Source organism: Engystomops pustulosus, chromosome 9 (genome assembly GCF_040894005.1).
Source record: "Engystomops pustulosus chromosome 9, aEngPut4.maternal, whole genome shotgun sequence".
NCBI lineage: Eukaryota > Metazoa > Chordata > Amphibia > Anura > Leptodactylidae > Engystomops > Engystomops pustulosus.
In genome coordinates, this window is record NC_092419.1 from 68,085,507 (window position 1) to 68,095,303 (window position 9,797).

At 45.5% G+C, this 9,797-nt stretch overlaps 39 pseudogenes; all 39 read left to right on the forward strand.

The window, feature by feature from the left end:
• The first annotated feature begins 65 nt into the window (after window positions 1-65).
• LOC140082173 (5S ribosomal RNA) lies at window positions 66-184 on the forward strand (annotated as a pseudogene).
• Window positions 185-254: 70 nt separating this feature from the next.
• On the forward strand, window positions 255-373 carry LOC140100632 (5S ribosomal RNA; annotated as a pseudogene).
• Window positions 374-632: 259 nt separating this feature from the next.
• LOC140088718 (5S ribosomal RNA) lies at window positions 633-751 on the forward strand (annotated as a pseudogene).
• A 70-nt stretch (window positions 752-821) lies between these two features.
• On the forward strand, window positions 822-940 carry LOC140090760 (5S ribosomal RNA; annotated as a pseudogene).
• Window positions 941-1,199: 259 nt separating this feature from the next.
• Window positions 1,200-1,318, forward strand: LOC140084379 (5S ribosomal RNA; annotated as a pseudogene).
• Window positions 1,319-1,388: 70 nt separating this feature from the next.
• Window positions 1,389-1,507, forward strand: LOC140083094 (5S ribosomal RNA; annotated as a pseudogene).
• A 440-nt stretch (window positions 1,508-1,947) lies between these two features.
• Window positions 1,948-2,066, forward strand: LOC140080835 (5S ribosomal RNA; annotated as a pseudogene).
• A 70-nt stretch (window positions 2,067-2,136) lies between these two features.
• Window positions 2,137-2,255, forward strand: LOC140100633 (5S ribosomal RNA; annotated as a pseudogene).
• Window positions 2,256-2,325: 70 nt separating this feature from the next.
• On the forward strand, window positions 2,326-2,444 carry LOC140100634 (5S ribosomal RNA; annotated as a pseudogene).
• A 251-nt stretch (window positions 2,445-2,695) lies between these two features.
• LOC140080836 (5S ribosomal RNA) lies at window positions 2,696-2,814 on the forward strand (annotated as a pseudogene).
• Window positions 2,815-3,254: 440 nt separating this feature from the next.
• Window positions 3,255-3,373, forward strand: LOC140088396 (5S ribosomal RNA; annotated as a pseudogene).
• Window positions 3,374-3,443: 70 nt separating this feature from the next.
• On the forward strand, window positions 3,444-3,562 carry LOC140086538 (5S ribosomal RNA; annotated as a pseudogene).
• Window positions 3,563-3,632: 70 nt separating this feature from the next.
• On the forward strand, window positions 3,633-3,751 carry LOC140087952 (5S ribosomal RNA; annotated as a pseudogene).
• Window positions 3,752-3,821: 70 nt separating this feature from the next.
• LOC140090761 (5S ribosomal RNA) lies at window positions 3,822-3,940 on the forward strand (annotated as a pseudogene).
• Window positions 3,941-4,010: 70 nt separating this feature from the next.
• On the forward strand, window positions 4,011-4,129 carry LOC140095288 (5S ribosomal RNA; annotated as a pseudogene).
• Window positions 4,130-4,199: 70 nt separating this feature from the next.
• On the forward strand, window positions 4,200-4,318 carry LOC140086660 (5S ribosomal RNA; annotated as a pseudogene).
• A 259-nt stretch (window positions 4,319-4,577) lies between these two features.
• LOC140094190 (5S ribosomal RNA) lies at window positions 4,578-4,696 on the forward strand (annotated as a pseudogene).
• A 259-nt stretch (window positions 4,697-4,955) lies between these two features.
• On the forward strand, window positions 4,956-5,074 carry LOC140100635 (5S ribosomal RNA; annotated as a pseudogene).
• Window positions 5,075-5,144: 70 nt separating this feature from the next.
• On the forward strand, window positions 5,145-5,263 carry LOC140084380 (5S ribosomal RNA; annotated as a pseudogene).
• Window positions 5,264-5,333: 70 nt separating this feature from the next.
• Window positions 5,334-5,452, forward strand: LOC140096052 (5S ribosomal RNA; annotated as a pseudogene).
• A 70-nt stretch (window positions 5,453-5,522) lies between these two features.
• Window positions 5,523-5,641, forward strand: LOC140090142 (5S ribosomal RNA; annotated as a pseudogene).
• A 251-nt stretch (window positions 5,642-5,892) lies between these two features.
• On the forward strand, window positions 5,893-6,011 carry LOC140095419 (5S ribosomal RNA; annotated as a pseudogene).
• Window positions 6,012-6,081: 70 nt separating this feature from the next.
• LOC140100636 (5S ribosomal RNA) lies at window positions 6,082-6,200 on the forward strand (annotated as a pseudogene).
• Window positions 6,201-6,270: 70 nt separating this feature from the next.
• Window positions 6,271-6,389, forward strand: LOC140080837 (5S ribosomal RNA; annotated as a pseudogene).
• Window positions 6,390-6,459: 70 nt separating this feature from the next.
• LOC140090496 (5S ribosomal RNA) lies at window positions 6,460-6,578 on the forward strand (annotated as a pseudogene).
• A 70-nt stretch (window positions 6,579-6,648) lies between these two features.
• Window positions 6,649-6,767, forward strand: LOC140086301 (5S ribosomal RNA; annotated as a pseudogene).
• Window positions 6,768-6,837: 70 nt separating this feature from the next.
• LOC140083096 (5S ribosomal RNA) lies at window positions 6,838-6,956 on the forward strand (annotated as a pseudogene).
• Window positions 6,957-7,396: 440 nt separating this feature from the next.
• On the forward strand, window positions 7,397-7,515 carry LOC140083051 (5S ribosomal RNA; annotated as a pseudogene).
• A 70-nt stretch (window positions 7,516-7,585) lies between these two features.
• LOC140100638 (5S ribosomal RNA) lies at window positions 7,586-7,704 on the forward strand (annotated as a pseudogene).
• A 70-nt stretch (window positions 7,705-7,774) lies between these two features.
• On the forward strand, window positions 7,775-7,893 carry LOC140092644 (5S ribosomal RNA; annotated as a pseudogene).
• Window positions 7,894-7,963: 70 nt separating this feature from the next.
• LOC140098554 (5S ribosomal RNA) lies at window positions 7,964-8,082 on the forward strand (annotated as a pseudogene).
• Window positions 8,083-8,341: 259 nt separating this feature from the next.
• Window positions 8,342-8,460, forward strand: LOC140085726 (5S ribosomal RNA; annotated as a pseudogene).
• A 70-nt stretch (window positions 8,461-8,530) lies between these two features.
• LOC140100639 (5S ribosomal RNA) lies at window positions 8,531-8,649 on the forward strand (annotated as a pseudogene).
• A 70-nt stretch (window positions 8,650-8,719) lies between these two features.
• Window positions 8,720-8,838, forward strand: LOC140100640 (5S ribosomal RNA; annotated as a pseudogene).
• Window positions 8,839-8,908: 70 nt separating this feature from the next.
• Window positions 8,909-9,027, forward strand: LOC140086830 (5S ribosomal RNA; annotated as a pseudogene).
• A 70-nt stretch (window positions 9,028-9,097) lies between these two features.
• LOC140100642 (5S ribosomal RNA) lies at window positions 9,098-9,216 on the forward strand (annotated as a pseudogene).
• A 70-nt stretch (window positions 9,217-9,286) lies between these two features.
• Window positions 9,287-9,405, forward strand: LOC140080838 (5S ribosomal RNA; annotated as a pseudogene).
• Window positions 9,406-9,475: 70 nt separating this feature from the next.
• On the forward strand, window positions 9,476-9,594 carry LOC140085727 (5S ribosomal RNA; annotated as a pseudogene).
• A 70-nt stretch (window positions 9,595-9,664) lies between these two features.
• Window positions 9,665-9,783, forward strand: LOC140090497 (5S ribosomal RNA; annotated as a pseudogene).
• Window positions 9,784-9,797: the final 14 nt, after the last annotated feature.

The window sequence follows — 9,797 nt, forward strand, 5'->3', positions numbered from 1 at the left end:
GAACCTGAAAATTGTGTTAGTTTTTGTATGAGATAGTAAAAGAAGGTTCAAATTGAACAGCTGCTGTCAACGGCCATTCTAAGCTGAATGTGCCTGCTCTCGTCAGATCGCAGCAGCAATGCAGCTTAAGGCTTGGCAAGTACCAGCATGGGAGACTGGCTGGGAACCCCAAGTTCTGTTGACCTTTTTGAACCTGAAAATTGTGTTAGTTTCTCTATGAGATAGTAAAAGAAGGTTCAAATTGAACAGCTGCTGTCAACGGCCATTCTAAGCTGAATGTGCCTGCTCTCGTCAGATCGCAGCAGCAATGCAGCTTAAGGCTTGGCAAGTACCAGCATGGGAGACTGGCTGGGAATCCCAAGTTCCGTTGACCTTTTTGAACCTGAAAATTGTGTTAGTTTCTCTATGAGATAGTAAAAGAAGGTTCAAATTGAACAGCTGCTGTCAACGGCCATTCTAAGCTGAATGTGCCTGCTCTAGTCAGATCGCAGCAACAATGCAGCTTAAGGCTTGGCAAGCACCAGCATGGGAGACTGGCTGGGAATCCCAAGTTCTGTTGACCTTTTTGAACCTGAAAATTGTTAGTTTCTCTGTCAAAGATGGTAAAAGAAGGTTCAAATTGAACAGCTGCTGTCAACGGCCATTCTAAGCTGAATGTGCCTGCTCTCGTCAGATCGCAGCAGCAATGCAGCTTAAGGCTTGGCAAGTACCAGCATGGGAGACTGGCTGGGAATCCCACGTTCCGTTGACCTTTTTGAACCTGAAAATTGTGTTAGTTTCTCTATGAGATAGTAAAAGAAGGTTCAAACTGAACAGCTGCTGTCAACGGCCATTCTAAGCTGAATGTGCCTGCTCTCGTCAGATCGCAGCAGCAATGCAGCTTTAGGCTTGGCAAGTAACAGCATGGGAGACTGGCTGGGAATCCCAAGTTCCGTTGACCTTTTTGAACCTGAAAATTGTGTTAGTTTCTCTATGAGATAGTAAAAGAAGGTTCAAATTGAACAGCTGCTGTCAACGGCCATTCTAAGCTGAATGTGCGTGCTCTTGTCGGATCACAGCAGCGATGCGGCTTAAGGCTTGGCAAGTACCAGCATGGGAGACTGGCTGTGAATCCCCAGTTCCATTGACCTTTTTGAACCTGAAAATTGTGTTAGTTTCTCTATGAGATAGTAAAAGAAGGTTCAAACTGAACAGCTGCTGTCAACGGCCATTCTAAGCTGAATGTGCCTGCTCTCGTCAGATCGCAGCATCAATGCAGCTTAAGGCTTGGCAAGTACCAGCATGGGAGACTGGCTGGGAATCCCAAGTTCCGTTGACCTTTTTGAACCTGAAAATTGTTAGTTTCTCTGTCAAAGATGGTAAAAGAAGGTTCAAATTGAACAGCTGCTGTCAACGGCCATTCTAAGCTGAATGTGCCTGCTCTCGTTAGATCGCAGCAGCAATGCAGCTTAAGGCTTGGCAAGTACCAGCATGGGAGACTGGCTGGGAATCCCAAGTTCTGTTGACCTTTTTGAACCTGAAAATTGTGTTAGTTTTTCTATGAGATAGTAAAAGAAGGTTCAAATTGAACAGCTGCTGTCAACGGCCATTCTAAGCTGAATGTGCCTGCTCTCGTCAGGTCGCAGCAGCTTAAGGCTTGGCAAGTACCAGCATGGGAGACTGGCTGGGAATCCCAAGTTCCGTTGACCTTTTTGAACCTGAAAATTGTGTTAGTTTCTCTATGAGATAGTAAAAGAAGGTTCAAATTGAACAGCTGCTGCTAACGGCCATTCTAAGCTGAATGTGCCTGCTCTCGTCAGTTCGCAGCAGCAATGCAGCTTAAGGCTTGGCAAGTACCAGCATGGGAGACTGGCTGGGAATCCTAAGTTCCGTTGACCTTTTTGAACCTGAAAATTGTGTTAGTTTCTCTATGAGATATTAAAAGAAGGTTCAAATTGACCAGCTGCTGTCAACGGCCATTCTAAGCTGAATGTGCCTGCTCTCGTCAGATCGCAGCAGCAATGCAGCTTAAGGCTTGGCAAGTACCAGCATGGGAGACTGGCTGGGAATCCCAAGTTCTGTTGACCTTTTTGAACCTGAAAATTGTGTTAGTTTCTCTATGAGATAGTAAAAGAAGGTTCAAATTGAACAGCTGCTGTCAACGGCCATTCTAAGCTGAATGTGCCTGCTCTCGTCAGATCGCAGCAGCAATGCAGCTTAAGGCTTGGCAAGTACCAGCATGGGAGACTGGCTGGGAATCCCAAGTTCCGTTGACCTTTTTGAACCTGAAAATTGTGTTAGTTTCTCTATGAGATAGTAAAAGAAGGTTCAAATTGAACAGCTGCTGTCAACGGCCATTCTAAGCTGAATGTGCCTGCTCTCGTCAGATCGCAGCAGCAATGCAGCTTAAGGCTTGGCAAGTACCAGCATGGGAGACTGGCTGGGAATCCCAAGTTCCGTTGACCTTTTTGAACCTGAAAATTGTGTTAGTTTCTCTATAAGATAGTAAAAGAAAGTTCAAATTGAACAGCTGCTGTCAACGGCCATTCTAAGCTGAATGTGCCTGCTCTCTTCAGATCGCAGCAGCTTAAGGCTTGGCAAGTACCAGCATGGCAGACTGCCTGGGAATCCCAAGTTCCGTTGACCTTTTTGAACCTGAAAATTGTGTTAGTTTCTCTATGAGATAGTAAAAGAAGGTTCAAATTGAACAGCTGCTGTCAACGGCCATTCTAAGCTGAATGTGCCTGCTCTCGTCAGATCGCAGCAGCAATGCAGCTTAAGGCTTGGCAAGTACCAGCATGGGAGACTGGCTGGGAATCCCAAGTTCTGTTGACCTTTTTGAACCTGAAAATTGTGTTAGTTTCTCTATGAGATAGTAAAAGAAGGTTCAAATTGAACAGCTGCTGTCAACGGCCATTCTAAGCTGAATGTGCGTGCTCTTGTCAGATCGCAGCGCCGATGCAGCTTAAGGCTTGGCAAGTACCAGCAAGGGAGGCTGGCTGGGAATCCCAAGTTCTGTTGACCTTTTTGAACCTGAAAATTGTGTTAGTTTCTCTATAAGATAGTAAAAGAAGGTTCAAATTGAACAGCTGCTGTCAACGGCCATTCTAAGCTGAATGTGCCTGCTCTCTTCAGATTGCAGCAGCTTAAGGCTTGGCAAGTACCAGCATGGGAGACTGGCTGGGAATCCCAAGTTCTGTTGACCTTTTTGAACCTGAAAATTGTGTTAGTTTCTCTATGAGATAGTAAAAGAAGGTTCAAATTGAACAGCTGCTGTCAACGGCCATTCTAAGCTGAATGTGCCTGCTCTCGTCAGATCGCAGCAGCAATGCAGCTTAAGGCTTGGCAAGTACCAGCATGGGAGACTGGCTCGGAATCCCAAGTTCTGTTGACCTTTTTGAACCTGAAAATTGTGTTAGTTTCTCTATGAGATAGTAAAAAAAGGTTCAAATTGAACAGCTGCTGTCAACGGCCATTCTAAGCTGAATGTGCCTGCTCTCGTCAGATCGCAGCAGCAATGCAGCTTAAGGCTTGGCAAGTACCAGCATGGGAGACTGGCTGTGAATCCCAAGTTCCGTTGACCTTTTTGAACCTGAAAATTGTGTTAGTTTCTCTATGAGATAGTAAAAGAAGGTTCAAATTGAACAGCTGCTGTCAACGGCCATTCTAAGCTGAATGTGCCTGCTCTCGTCAGATCGCAGCAGCAATGCAGCTTAAGGCTTGGCAAGTACCAGCATGGGAGACTGGCTGGGAATCCCAAGTTCCATTGACCTTTTTGAACCTGAAAATTGTGTTAGTTTCTCTATGAGATAGTAAAAGAAGGTTCAAACTGAACAGCTGCTGTCAACGGCCATTCTAAGCTGAATGTGCCTGCTCTCGTCAGATCGCAGCAGCAATGCAGCTTTAGGCTTGGCAAGTAACAGCATGGGAGACTGGCTGGGAATCCCAAGTTCCGTTGACCTTTTTGAACCTGAAAATTGTGTTAGTTTCTCTATGAGATAGTAAAAGAAGGTTCAAATTGAACAGCTGCAGTCAACGGCAATTCTAAGCTGAATGTGCCTGCTCTCGTCAGATCGCAGCAGCAATGCAGCTTAAGTCTTGGCAAGTACCAGCATGGGAGACTGGCTGGGAATCCCAAGTTCTGTTGACCTTTTTGAACCTGAAAATTGTGTTAGTTTCTCTATGAGATAGTAAAAGAAGGTTCAAATTGAACAGCTGCTGTCAACGGCCATTCTAAGCTGAATGTGCCTGCTCTCGTCAGATCGCAGCAGCAATGCAGCTTAAGGCTTGGCAAGTACCAGCATGGGAGACTGGCTGGGAATCCCAAGTTCCGTTAACCTTTTTGAACCTGAAAATTGTGTTAGTTTCTCTATGAGATAGTAAAAGAAGGTTCAAATTGAACAGCTGCTGTCAACGGCCATTCTAAGCTGAATGTGTGTGCTCTTGTCGGATCACAGCAGCGATGCGGCTTAAGGCTTGGCAAGTACCAGCATGGGAGACTGGCTGTGAATCCCAAGTTCCGTTGACCTTTTTGAACCTGAAAATTGTGTTAGTTTCTCTATGAGATAGTAAAAGAAGGTTCAAACTGAACAGCTGCTGTCAACGGCCATTCTAAGCTGAATGTGCCTGCTCTCGTCAGATCACAGCATCAATGCAGCTTAAGGCTTGGCAAGTACCAGCATGGGAGACTGGCTGGGAATCCCAAGTTCCGTTGACCTTTTTGAACCTGAAAATTGTGTTAGTTTCTCTATGAGATAGTAAAAGAAGGTTCAAATTGAACAGCTGCTGTCAACGGCCATTCTAAGCTGAATGTGCCTGCTCTAGTCAGATCGCAGCAACAATGCAGCTTAAGGCTTGGCAAGCACCAGCATGGGAGACTGGCTGGGAATCCCAAGTTCTGTTGACCTTTTTGAACTTGAAAATTGTTAGTTTCTCTGTCAAAGATGGTAAAAGAAGGTTCAAATTGAACAGCTGCTGTCAACGGCCATTCTAAGCTGAATGTGCCTGCTCTCGTCAGATCGCAGCAGCAATGCAGCTTAAGGCTTGGCAAGTACCAGCATGGGAGACTGGCTGGGAATCCCAAGTTCCGTTGACCTTTTTGAACCTGAAAATTGTGTTATTTTCTCTATGAGATAGTAAAAGAAGGTTCAAACTGAACAGCTGCTGTCAACGGCCATTCTAAGCTGAATGTGCCTGCTCTCGTCAGATCGCAGCATCAATGCAGCTTAAGGCTTGGCAAGTACCAGCATGGGAGACTGGCTGGGAATCCCAAGTTCCGTTGACCTTTTTGAACCTGAAACTTGTGTTAGTTTCTCTATGAGATAGTAAAAGAAGGTTCAAATTGAACAGCTGCTGTCAACGGCCCTTCTAAGCTGAATGTGCCTGCTCTCGTCAGATCGCAGCAGCAATGCAGCTTAAGGCTTGGCAAGTACCAGCATGGGAGACTGGCTGGGAATCCCAAGTTCCGTTGAGCTTTTTGAACCTGAAAATTGTGTTAGTTTCTCTATGAGATAGTAAAAGAAAGTAGAAATTAAGCAGCTGCTGTCAACAGCCATTCTAAGCTGAATGTGCCTGCTCTCGTCAGATCGCAGCAGCAATGCAGCTTAAGGCTTGGCAAGTACCAGCATGGGAGACTGGCTGGGAATCCCAAGTTCCGTTGACCTTTGTGAACCTGAAAATTGTTAGTTTCTCTGTCAAAGATGGTAAAAGAAGGTTCAAATTGAACAGCTGCTGTCAACGGCCATTCTAAGCTGAATGTGCCTGCTCTCGTCAGATCGCAGCAGCTTAAGGCTTGGCAAGTACCAGCATGGGAGACTGGCTGGGAATCCCAAGTTCCGTTGACCTTTTTGAACCTGAAAATTGTGTTAGTTTCTCTATGAGATAGTAAAAGAAGGTTCAAATTGAACAGCTGCTGCTAACGGCCATTCTAAGCTGAATGTGCCTGCTCTCGTCAGATCGCAGCAACAATGCAGCTTAAGGCTTGGCAAGTACCAGCATGGGAGACTGGCTGGGAATCCTAAGTTCCGTTGACCTTTTTGAACCTGAAAATTGTGTTAGTTTCTCTATGAGATATTAAAAGAAGGTTCAAATTGAACAGCTGCTGTCAACGGCCATTCTAAGCTGAATGTGCCTGCTCTCGTCAGATCGCAGCAGCAATGCAGCTTAAGGCTTGGCAAGTACCAGCATGGGAGACTGGCTGGGAATCCCAAGTTCCGTTGACCTTTTTGAACCTGAAAATTGTTAGTTTCTCTGTCAAAGATGGTAAAAGAAGGTTCAAATTGAACAGCTGCTGTCAACGGCCATTCTAAGCTGAATGTGCCTGCTCTCGTCAGATCGCAGCAGCAATGCAGCTTAAGGCTTGGCAAGTACCAGCATGGGAGACTGGCTGGGAATCCCAAGTTCTGTTGACCTTTTTGAACCTGAAAATTGTGTTAGTTTTTCTATGAGATAGTAAAAGAAGGTTCAAATTGAACAGCTGCTGTCAACGGCCATTCTAAGCTGAATGTGCCTGCTCTCGTCAGATCACAGCAGCAATGCAGCTTAAGGCTTGGCAAGTACCAGCATGGGAGACTGGCTGGGAATCCCAAGTTCTGTTGACCTTTTTGAACCTGAAAATTGTGTTAGTTTCTCTATGAGATAGTAAAAGAAGGTTCAAACTGAACAGCTGCTGTCAACGGCCATTCTAAGCTGAATGTGCCTGCTCTCGTCAGATCGCAGCAGCAATGCAGCTTTAGGCTTGGCAAGTACCAGCATGGGAGACTGGCTGGGAATCCCAAGTTCCGTTGACCTTTTTGAACCTGAAAATTGTTAGTTTCTCTGTCAAAGATGGTAAAAGAAGGTTCAAATTGAACAGCTGCTGTCAACGGCCATTCTAAGCTGAATGTGCCTGCTCTCGTTAGATCGCAGCAGCAATGCAGCTTAAGGCTTGGCAAGTACCAGCATGGGAGACTGGCTGGGAATCCCAAGTTCTGTTGACCTTTTTGAACCTGAAAATTGTGTTAGTTTTTCTATGAGATAGTAAAAGAAGGTTCAAATTGAACAGCTGCTGTCAACAGCCATTCTAAGCTGAATGTGCCTGCTCTCGTCAGATCACAGCAGCTTAAGGCTTGGCAAGTACCAGCATGGGAGACTGGCTGGGAATCCCAAGTTCCGTTGACCTTTTTGAACCTGAAAATTGTGTTAGTTTCTCTATGAGATATTAAAAGAAGGTTCAAATTGAACAGCTGCTGCTAACGGCCATTCTAAGCTGAATGTGCCTGCTCTCGTCAGTTCGCAGCAGCAATGCAGCTTAAAGCTTGGCAAGTACCAGCATGGGAGACTGGCTGGGAATCCTAAGTTCCGTTGACCTTTTTGAACCTGAAAATTGTGTTAGTTTCTCTATGAGATATTAAAAGAAGGTTCAAATTGAAGAGCTGCTGTCAACGGCTATTCTAAGCTGAATGTGCCTGCTCTCGTCAGATCGCAGCAGCAATGCAGCTTAAGGCTTGGCAAGTACCAGCATGGGAGACTGGCTGGGAATCCCAAGTTCCGTTGACCTTTTTGAACCTGAAAATTGTGTTAGTTTCTCTATGAGATAGTAAAAGAAGGTTCAAATTGAACAGCTGCTGTCAACGGCCATTCTAAGCTGAATGTGCCTGCTCTCGTCAGATCGCAGCAGCAATGCAGCTTAAGGCTTGGCAAGTACCAGCATGGGAGACTGGCTGGGAATCCCAAGTTCCGTTGACCTTTTTGAACCTGAAAATTGTGTTAGTTTCTCTATGAGATAGTAAAAGAAGGTTCAAACTGAACAGCTGCTGTCAACGGCCATTCTAAGCTGAATGTGCCTGCTCTCGTCAGATCGCAGCAGCAATGCAGCTTTAGGCTTGACAAGTAACAGCATGGGAGACTGGCTGGGAATCCCAAGTTCCGTTGACCTTTTTGAACCTGAAAATTGTGTTAGTTTCTCTATGAGATAGTAAAAGAAGGTTCAAATTGAACAGCTGCTGTCAACGGCAATTCTAAGCTGAATGTGCCTGCTCTCGTCAGATCGCAGCAGCAATGCAGCTTAAGGCTTGGCAAGTACCAGCATGGGAAACTGGCTGGGAATCCAAAGTTCCGTTGACCTTTTTGAACCTGAAAATTGTGTTAGTTTCTCTATGAGATAGTAAAAGAAGGTTCAAATTGAACAGCTGCTGTCAACGGCCATTCTAAGCTGAATGTGCGTGCTCTTGTCGGATCAAAGCAGCGATGCGGCTTAAGGCTTGGCAAGTACCAGCATGGGAGACTGGCTGTGAATCCCAAGTTCCGTTGACCTTTTTGAACCTGAAAATTGTGTTAGTTTCTCTATGAGATAGTAAAAGAAGGTTCAAACTGAACAGCTGCTGTCAACGGCCATTCTAAGCTGAATGTGCCTGCTCTCGTCAGATCGCAGCATCAATGCAGCTTAAGGCTTGGCAAGTACCAGCATGGGAGACTGGCTGGGAATCCCAAGTTCTGTTGACCTTTTTGAACCTGAAAATTGTGTTAGTTTCTCTATGAGATAGTAAAAGAAGGTTCAAATTGAACAGCTTCTGTCAACGGCCATTCTAAGCTGAATGTGCCTGCTCTCGTCAGATCGCAGCAGCAATGCAGCTTAAGGCTTGGCAAGTACCAGCATGGGAGACTGGCTGGGAATCCCAAGTTCCGTTGACCTTTTTGAACCTGAAAATTGTGTTAGTTTCTCTATGAGATAGTAAAAGAAAGTAGAAATTAGGCAGCTGCTGTCAACGGCCATTCTAAGCTGAATGTGCCTGCTCTCGTCAGATCGCAGCAGCAATGCAGCTTAAGGCTTGGCAAGTACCAGCATGGGAGACTGGCTGGGAATCCCAAGTTCCGTTGACCTTTTTGAACCTGAAAATTGTTAGTTTCTCTGTCAAAGATGGTAAAAGAAGGTTCAAATTGAACAGCTGCTGTCAACGGCCATTCTAAGCTGAATGTGCCTGCTCTCGTCAGATCGCAGCAGCAATGCAGCTTAAGGCTTGGCAAGTACCAGCATGGGAGACTGGCTGGGAATCCTAAGTTCTGTTGACCTTTTTGAACCTGAAAATTGTGTTAGTTTCTCTATGAGATATTAAAAGAAGGTTCAAATTGAACAGCTGCTGTCAACGGCCATTCTAAGCTGAATGTGCCTGCTCTCGTCAGATCGCAGCAGCAATGCAGCTTAAGGCTTGGCAAGTACCAGCATGGGAGACTGGCTGGGAATCCCAAGTTCCGTTGACCTTTTTGAACCTGAAAATTGTTAGTTTCTCTGTCAAAGATGGTAAAAGAAGGTTCAAATTGAACAGCTGATGTCAACGGCCATTCTAAGCTGAATGTGCCTGCTCTCGTCAGATCGCAGCAGCAATGCAGCTTAAGGCTTGGCAAGTACCAGCATGGGAGACTGGCTGGGAATCCCAAGTTCTGTTGACCTTTTTGAACCTGAAAATTGTGTTAGTTTCTCTATGAGATAGTAAAAGAAGGTTCAAACTGAACAGCTGCTGTCAACGGCCATTCTAAGCTGAATGTGCCTGCTCTCGTCAGATCGCAGCATCAATGCAGCTTAAGGCTTGGCAAGTACCAGCATGGGAGACTGGCTGGGAATCCCAAGTTCTGTTGACCTTTTTGAACCTGAAAATTGTGTTAGTTTTTCTATGAGATAGTAAAAGAAGGTTCAAATTGAACAGCTGCTGTCAACGGCCATTCTAAGCTGAATGTGCCTGCTCTCGTCAGATCACAGCAGCAATGCAGCTTAAGGCTTGGCAAGTACCAGCATGGGAGACTGGCTGGGAATCCCAAGTTCTGTTGACCTTTTTGAACCTGAA